The following is a 10,217-nucleotide window of genomic DNA, read 5'->3' on the forward strand; positions in this document are numbered from 1 at the left end:
ATATTTCATAATACTTTACATGCATCCGAGGCCATTGATACTTGTCGTATTTTATTTCTATTGAGGCAATGATGACACTCCACATCCTTGCATGAGTTTGTATGTCTTGTTTCTTTCTTCTTGTTCGAGGACTAACAAATGTTTAAGTTTGGGGGAGTTGACAAACTCATAGTTTAGGATGTTTAGATGGGTGATTAACACATGTTGTTGAATCTTTTGAGATATAAAGTATATGTTTCACCCACTTTTCAGCTATTTTTTAGAGTTAACAAGTTTGTCGGAGTTTTGATGCAAGAACAGGTCTAAAACGGGCAAAACGGAGCGAACGGGCTGACCACAGAATGTTCGCCCGACTGGGCGAATTTCATATAAAAAACGCCCGGTCGGGCGCAAGCCGAAGAAAACAGAAAGTTCGCCCGACCGGGCGTTTTTCATCCAACAAAACGCCCGACCGGGCGTTTGAAGCCTCATCGCGATTTACCCAGATCGCCCGACCGGGCATATTCCGACTTACAGATCGCCCGACCGGGCGATTTGTCGCTGTTGCCACCTTTGCCTCTTTCTTACTCCGGATATAAAAGGGTTCTCACTCATTTCCAAACCCTAACTCCCACACCACGAATCTTAGCAAGAAAGTAAGGTTTTGAGAGGATTTGAAGTCAAGGAGCTTCCCATTTCCAAGAGATTGGAGGAAGGAGACCCCCCACCATCAATTCCACCATAGGGAGTTCTAGTATCATTTCTATTATGTGTAGCTTTGTTTTCCTTGTTTTTGCTTTTATGTTAGCTTTGACTATGAGTAGCTAAGCTTTTAGTAGGGATTTGGTGAAGTTTGAATGGATTGTATGGATTGAATCTATGGTTGAATGCGTATCTATCTCTTTTGTTGGTTTTGTTGAACCTTGGTCTTTTAATATCTAATTGCTTAGCTACCAATTAGATAAATCTTGTACCTAATTGATGTTATTGAGAAATACAAGATTAGGATAGATGTGTAATCAACAACTCCGTGCATTATATGTAATCGAGAGATGCATAAGCTAGAGAGAGGGCTTGGGTCCGTTGTGCTTTGGAGTCAATCTCGAATTGTATGGACGAGACTCCTACACTAGAGATTGACCCACGTGTTAGATGCACCCGAGAGGGGGTCTAACCGATTATCCCGACTTTCCTAACCGCATTTGAGGCCCAATAGATGAGCATGACCCATAGATGAAATCCTTGATCCATTCTAACGGATCCATTTCCCTATACTTTCCCAATTTGTGTGAAAACCTATCTTTGTTTGTTTGTTTTTCTTAGTTAATTGTCTTACTAGCTTATTTGTTCTTTGATCTTAGTTAAGAAAACCAAAACCCCTTTTATTAGTCTAGATAGTGTTCAAAGTTACATCATAGTATTCAAACCGGCTTTTAGTCTCCGTGGATCGATAATTTAGCTTACCACGTGCTACTTAACTCGTACACTTGCGGGTGACGCTTTTGAATACTAAATTAGCACGAGTCAAGTTTTTGGCGCCGTTGCCGGGGAATATTATTGCATTAAGCTGATATTGTAGAACGGTTGATAATACTAATTTAGAGTTTAATATCTTGCATAGTTTTATTGTGATTTTTTCTCTTTATCTGTTTTTACAAGGGTTGCTATTTGAGGAGAGCACGGAGCACAATAATGGATTACCCTCCGCTCCTGTACAAAAGGCATCCTAAAGGAAATCCCGAGAATGGGGGTTAACTTTTGAGCTTCAAAGAACGTCAAGCTAAAGACGTTAACCAAGCGCTTGTTGGGAGGCAACCCAACATCGGTATCATTTTTATCTTTTTTGATTTAGTTTAATGTGTTTTCTTAGTTTACTCATGTCCATACCGACTTTACAAACTTATTCTTAATTTAATTTTGAATAAGTTTGGGGGGATGAAGTGGTGGACCATGAGTTTAGTTGTTTTTGCTTGTTTTTGTTAATTTTTTTTAATAATCCCGGGGTGAATCTTGTCATGAGCATAACAAAGAAAATTTAGAAATACTCATGTTTAGGAACATCAGACCGAGTTGCCTACGATTAAATGTTTGTGTTGATTGAGTTGACTTGATGCATTGATTTGAAGGTTTAGTGAAAATGTGCATAAATAATGAATTGCTTGTTTGCCTTGAATCTTGCATAAACCTTGTGAGACTTGAGCCATAGATTTCTTCCTTGTGTGATTTATCTGTATTCATGTATTTGTTTCTAGAACTTGCTCCTAGTCTGCTTAAGTCTGCAAAGTGTTTAAATGATAAAAGAGGACGTTAGGCCATCCTTCTTAGCTACTTTATATATCCAAATTATTGACCTTACTCAAAATATTTTTCCTAGCTAACCATTTTGAGCCTTTAAAGCCTTTTTCTTTGAAAGCTAAATAAAGGGGAATATTCATACACTCTTGAAGAAAGTTAGTTCATATCTAGTGAAAAGAGTCGGAGAGATAAGGTAGAAAGAAAAGTAGTGTGCTTACTTGTGAAAAGTGCATAGACATCTGTGGTTTGAATAAGATAATTGGTCGTGCACAAGAAAAAAAAAAGAGAGGATGTGCAAAAGAAAAAAAAAGGGAAAATAAAAAAAATCAAAGGAATTTGGGAAATGAGAAGAAATTTAGACTAAGTCTAGAATTTACTGAGATATGAATTGTTGGTGGGGTGCTAAGTTTGATGTAGTAGAAATTGATCACTTTTGCTATGTTTGGGTTTAGTCACTTTTTAGCCATATTTCCTCACCTTACCAAAAAGCCTACATTATAACCTTAAATAAAGACCTTTCGGATTTTTGATTTTAATCACATAAAGTAGAGGAGAGATTAGACTTCGAGCAAGCCTATGGTAAACTTTGCATGTTGCATGATCTGAGAGCATATACTTTTTCCAATATACACTTTGTGAGTGAGTGATAAACACACTTCTAAACACTTGTGAGCGCATGTACTTCAAGGTGATCAACGAGCTAGTAATGAAAATGCACTAATAAGCTTTGCTTGATTTAATTTGTATTCTTGTCAAACTCTTTATTTCTTGTTACAATTTTTGAGGCAACTATGAAGTTTAGTTCTTAGCATCCGTGTTTCTTTATTAGTTTTTATCTTGTTTTGTTTGAGGACAAACAAATATGCAAGTTTGGGGGAGTTGACAAACTCATAATTTAGGATGGTGTTGTGGGTAATGAGATGGTGATTTTGATGATTTAAGGTGTTTAATTTAGGTTTTTATCCACACATACACTAATTAGTGTTTTGACGAGTTTGTCTAGTGTTTGGAGCTAAAACAGGTGAAAATGACTTGAAAACGAGCTTGAAGGAAGAATCGCCCACTATATTATTCAAGTCATCCGCGCTTCAATGCGCGACTTTCGTATAATAGCCATAACTCTCTCATCCGGACTCCGATGGGGGCGTGCAAGATACTCACGCGAAGCCCTTTCGAAGACGAAGATCATGCTTTTGGAGGATTTCAGAGGAAACGCCCGACCGGGCGATTTTTATGGGGAAAACGCCCGACCGGGCGTTTTAGTCGCGAACTCCAGAAAATTTGCCCGACCGGGCATTTTGGCGACTTAAAATCGCCCGACCGGGCGATGTGTTCTGCGAGGCTTTACGTCTGTATTTCCGCCCCGGGTATAAAAGAGACCGAGGGTTTTCGTCTCCCACATCTCAGAGCCCCAATCCTCCTCCCTCTACACATTCTTCCACTCCATCTCTCACACATAACTCATCCATCTTCCATTGGAGCGGAGCTCTGCAGATCCAGGCAAGAAACGATTGAAGATTGAAGATTCAACCTTGGGTTCTATCGATTTCTTTCATATCTAGTGCTATTATTCTTGTTTTTACTACTTGTCTATGAGTAGTTAAACATCATTTGTAGATTTGTTTGGTGAAAATTATTATGAATATGTTTTGATTGATTGAATTGAACCTTTTCCTAGCTCTTGTGATTATTTTGCTTGTTCTTGTGCTTTTATTGTTCTTTTGTCTGGCCAACTTTAGAACTATGTTCGTTAACTAGATTAATCGAGAGATAGCTAGTTTTACGTGGTAAAAGGAACGAGTACAACACATAGGTTTATCTGCACTCGAGAGAGGGGACCCTTTGTGAGGGCTTGAGTCTTAGGAACCATAAGGAGTTAGAATCTAATCTATTGGAAGGAGACTTTGATAGTTAGAGTCTAATCTACTGGATAAGTGCACTCGAGAGAGGGCTTATCCTAGAATCACGACTTTCCTAATAATCCTGGAGACACTTATAGGTAAAGGTTCTGTGAGATCAATCATCACTAGGTCGTAGTAGTCGTATCCTAAAACTCTATTTTATTTTATTTTATTTTTATATTTGTTCATATTTATGTCAAGTTTATAAAATCAAAAACAAAATTCTCCGTGTCTCTAAATAGTATATGACGCTTAGTATATGATAGCCAGTTGCAATCTTATTCCCTGTGTTCGATATCCGGTACTGACCTTTAGCTATACTAGATCTACCCTGTATGCTTGCAGGTATTTTTAGTGCTAATAAATAGTGCATCAGTCGCCGAACGCGTTGAGATCCCACGCGCCGGAGCCGCCACGGCCGGAGTTTCCGTCGCCGGACATTTTATGATGAGATGTTAGATGAAAATTGGAGAGGAAATGGAGATGAATTGGGAAGAATAGATGTGTAGTTGTGTGTGAAATGAGGATGAAATAGGAGTATTTATAGAGTAAAAAAATAAAATAAGGAAATAAAAGGAAAAACGGCTCTATTAACGGTAATATTACCGTTTAACATTTTATTATTATTATTATTATTTTTTATTTAATCCGATTTAAAAAAATAAATTATTGCGTTAGCCTGACGATGCCCACTCACAGGACGGCGAGTGGGCGTCACGCATGGCCTGGGAGCGAGCCACGTCGCCTCGGTGCGTGGCGAGCCGTCCCGCGTTTCGTCGCGGCTGGACAAATTGCGTGACGGACTGCGGAACGAAACACGGGCATCGTGACGCGTTACGGGTGGCCTGAACTTGGAACACCATTGTCCTTTTGTTCGTTCATTTATTGTCCAGCACCACTAATTTAAAAAGGTACTCTGTTTTTTCCTTTTAGAGCATGCGCAGCGGTGGCGTCCGTCGCCACCGCCGTCGGCGCCGCTGGCACGGACGCCATCCGCTGCCGCTGCGCTAGCGCCGCTGGCACGGCACTGCTCGATGTATCGAGCACGTCCGTGCCAGCGGACGCACACGTGGCGCGCTCCCATTCGTCAACGGCTCGACCGTTGCATTTAAACATTTTTTTATTTTTTATTTTTAAAAAATCGATTTTTTATTAAAAAAACCGATAAAAAAAATTTCACTTCCCCAAAAAAATATATCCGTTTATAACCATTTTTACACCTTTTTAATTTTTTTTTTCATTTTTTTTACCCAAAAAATACACACTTTCATCTATAAATACCCCCAATTTCACCCCTAAAATTCACATCAAACTACACAACTCTCATCATCATTCTCCAATATCCATTCTCATCTCCATTCTCTCATATCCATTTTCATCTTCATTCTCTCATACCCTACAACATCACTATGTCCGGCCAAGACGATAACCCTTCGGGCTCCCACGGTTGGAACCCCGAATGGTTCGGTTCACAACCGTTTCCTAGTCCGGAAACGGAATATTCGGCCCCTCCTCAAACCCAAGATTCGGCCGTTCCGGGTGGCTACCGTCCATACCCAATCGACGACCAAGGTGCCTCCGAAGGGCGCTACGGGTGGACACCGGAGCCTAGGCCTCGCGCCCCTTCCCAAATGCCGATTCCTCCATCTCACGCCGGTGTCCGCACACAGTACTCACCGGCGGAGATGGAAAGATTGTTCAAGGCGTACTTGGAAATCTCCGAAGATGCGGTGGTTGGAACGAACCAATCCGGCGATCACTTTTGGTGGCGCGTCTCTAGCCGGTACAATGCAAACCGGCCGCCCGGAACGATCGAGCGCAACGAGAGTATGGTGCGCAACTGCATCGGCCGAGCCAACAAAGAAATTGGCAAGTTCAACGGCTATTTCATCCAGGAGTCCCGGAATGCCGGGAGCGGCCGAAGCGAGGTCGACATCATCACCGCCGCGCTGAGCACCTACCAATCCATGAACGGTAAGTCGTTCAATTATCTTAACGTTTGGCAGGAGACGCGGACGCACCCGAAGTATAAGGGAGGCATAACATCCTCCTCTAGCGGCTCCTCCAAACGATCAAGGTCGGTAGCCTTATCCGACTCCGGCTCGGAAGAAGTGGCTAGCCAACTCACCGGAGCTAACTTGGGTAGCCCCGACGCCGGACCGAGCGGTTCCCAACGCCGCCCCCAAGGAAGGAAGAAGGCGGCGGCCAACCGTCGTCGCGGCTCGACTCCCGAAGCCACTCCCGAAGCCGCTCCCGCTCCCTATGTGCCACCTCCACCCCCGAACAACTCGCTGTGGATGCTCTTAAGCCAACTCAATATGGCCGATAGGTCATCTATGACCCCCACGCAACTTGAAACACACGAGACCATGATAAAAAGGTCTCCAAAAACAATTGGGGTTGATCCCGCCGGATGCGTAGTCTTATTAGGAGTTTAATTATGTAATTTTTAATTTTTAGGATTTTAATTATGTAATTTTTAATTTTAAGGAGTTTAATTATGTAATTTTTAATTTTTAGGATTTTAATTATGTATTTTTTAATTTTATTTGTAATTTATAATATTTATTGTGGTTTTTAAATGGATTTTAATATTATGGAAATGTTTTTGTTTAATTGAATTTTATATTAATTGTGCTCGTCCTTGCGGAAGAGCACAATTGTGGGTGTTGTGCTCTTGCCAGAGAGCAGGCATGAATAGTACCGCTCGGGCCCACAACCGTGCCGCTGGCAAGAGCACGGTTGTGGATGCTCTTAATTTCACTTTATTGTGAACCTATTTATTCAGTGTATTATTGTCGATTTTGACAATTATTAACACACAGCATTAAATAATGGGATTGAACTTTTACTTATTTAGAGCATCCACAACGTGTTTCTCCACCGGCTCGCGTTCCGTTCCGGAGGAACGAAACTGCGGAGAAACGCGTTGCAGCCGCCGTTCCGTCGCCAGCCCGTTCCCAACCCGTCCCGCGACCCGCCGTTACGCGACGCGGCACGAGACGTATCGCCACGCGCCTAGGCGACGTGGCGAGCTCCTAGGCCATGTGTGACGCCCACTCGCCTCCCGCGAGTGAGCGTCGTCACGATGACGCAATAAGTATTTTTAAAAAAATGAATTTTAAAAAAAAAACAAAATAAAAAAATTGTAAACGGTAATATTACTGTTTATAGCCGTTTTGCAATTTTTTTTTATTTCTTTACTCTATAAATACTCCTAATTCATACTCATTTCACTCACAAACACACATCTATTCTTCTCCCCTATTTAATCAAACTAATGGATCCTTTTGAATAAATGCGTCAAATAATGGAACAATCACTTGAAGAAGATCGACGACGGGAGGCGGAGGAAGTCGCGCCGCCCCAACGACGCTCTCGTACGTACATCCATCGTACACGCGACTCTAGCGCCCACACCCAACTCCAAGAGGATCTAATTGAGCACATTTGGACAAACTTTGGCGGATGAAATTATTAAATTGTGTACTTTTATTTTTTAGGAAATTATTACAATAAGTTTTTTTTACGAATTTTATGTTGTAAGTTTATTTTATTTAATGAAGTGTGTTTTTTTTAATTGAATTTGGTTGGAAATAAAATTAAAAAATGAAATTGAATGAATAGTAATTTAAGGAACTGTTAAGAAACGGATAAGAAACGGATAAGAAACGGAGGATTGCAGGTTTCGTTCCTTAGTTAAGAAATGGAGTTAAAAAGTATAATGAGGCTCGCAAATAGTAGTTTAAGGAACGGTATAGTAACAGCGTTGTGGATGGTCTTAGACACTTCAATAAATATTCCAACAATGAGATAATTTTAGTGAATTATGTGTCTTATGAATGTCACTAGAAAAAGTTGTGTCATATTAAAGTAAAAGGTTATGTATGTCACAAAAATAAAGGTAGGTTACAAAATTTAATAAGTAGGAGTAGTATTTGAGTGTAGCAAATTTTGTGGCATATAAAAGTACAGTTATATTTGTGACAAGTGAAAATGTCCCTATTTTTTCTTAACAATCTACCAGTAGTATTTATTAGTAGTAGTTCATTGGAGAATAGTAGTACTACTAGTTTGTTAAATAATAAAATACTTTATTTCATCCTTTAAAAATAAATTTTTTAAAATAATATGAGTTTGAATACAAAATAGATAAAATAAATTGCTTTAAATTGCAAAAAGATGAAGTATTACGCATGACAAATTAAGTTTTCCGTACTCATAAATCCACTTATACTTTGACACGTTATCAAGATCTATATATTTAATAGAAACATAACAAATCAAAGTTGACAAAATATTAGACAATTATCTAAAGTTCGGTGATCTTAGTGTAAACAATTGGGGGTGCCACGTGTTGCAACAGAAATGAAGATGCCTTGTTGAGGGTTAGATTAGTCACTCCGTCCCACCGCATGGAAAACTGATTCCGTCCGTTGTCTAACGGCGTTAAAGTTTTGTTGTACTTTGCGTAATCCGAAATCTAATCTCGAATTAATAATTAATAAAGGTACATAAAATCTACCTTTATGGCACGTAATATAATTTATATAAACCATTCCTTTTTTATTTGCCTCAATCGAGATGGTCACTTTTCAATTTTGGAAATAATCTACTATCTCTTCTCAACTTATTAAAATATCCAACCATCTTTTTCCTCTAATTTATTCCACCTAACAGCACTTCCTAAAATCACGTACCACTCAAGAATATGGCCATCTTGACTTCTTGAGTGAGACAGATGGAGTTAAAAAATGGAAAAAGGAAAATAATAATAATAAAAGTAGTATTAATAAATTGTAGGATCAATATTATTGAAACAAAGAAACAAACTAAAGGATGACAAAGGAAGAAGAAAATAAATTTTGAAATAATATCAGATTTAGTACATCATTGAAATAATATCAGATTGAAAAAGTAAAAAAATGTGAAAATACCAAATTGTCCAGCCCCTAAAAAGGGCATTTTCAGGAAGAAACAGTGCAAAAGTATCAATTTCGAAATAAATCCTTAGTCCAGGGACTACTGGAGATATTTTAAAACTCCATGGACTATGAGCGAGATAAACTCATAGTCCATGGACCATTTTTGTAGTTCACTCAAAAATAAATTTGAGTTCCTGTGTGATGCTTTGAATTCTTTAAATTGGTATAAGAATCGACTTGAGCTAATTGAGATGGAAGAAGAGAGAGAAGGATGAAGGGGAAAAAGAAAGCGATGGAAATTAAATATTTTATTAAAAAAAGATAAAGTAATAGACAAAATTACTCTTCATGGCTATAAGAGTATTTATGTCAAGAAAAACTAAAAAGTAGCTTAAATGATATTAAGTTGAAGTTGACATACTTTAAAAGATATTTTTCAAATGTTACCAAAAATGATAGTTTGACAAGGTTCGCAGACTAAAAAAATCCGCTACCTTTAATCCCATGAATGTTATTTCAGTCTATTTATTCTCTCTTTATTAAAATATTGAGAGAACATCTTTTTTGGTCTACGAACTTTTCCAAAAAATATCTTTTTGGTCTGAGCTTTATTTCCTCGAGAAAAGTGAGATTTCTCAAGTGAGATTGTTCTCGAAAAGATCTAGGGAGTTTAACGAGGCGATGTTTCCAATGATCTGGGATTCCACCGTTGAATATGTTGTTGTTCAGGTTTAAAATAGAGAGATTATAAGTTTTTGAATTGAATCTGAAATCGAGTCATCAATGTTGTTCTTCTCAAGATTCCTCATCTTTAATAATAACAAACTGCAGATTTCGTCAATGCTTCCTTCAAATATGTTGTGACTCAAATCCAACTATTCAAGAAAAAACAACCTCGTTAAAGAATTGAGAATTATTCTAGAGAAAATTGTGATCAAGAGTTCATAATTAAGCTTGGCGACCGATCTCCATCAATCAGGAGGAGAGGAAGTGAGAGAAAAGTTCATTGAGATCGAACTAGAGAAGGAATTAAAGCTTAGATAAAAAATAATACTCCTACCGTCTCATAATAAGAGTCATATTTTGTCATTTCAGTCCGTCCCACAATAAGAGTCAT

Source organism: Salvia splendens, chromosome 13 (genome assembly GCF_004379255.2).
Source record: "Salvia splendens isolate huo1 chromosome 13, SspV2, whole genome shotgun sequence".
Lineage (NCBI taxonomy): Eukaryota > Viridiplantae > Streptophyta > Magnoliopsida > Lamiales > Lamiaceae > Salvia > Salvia splendens.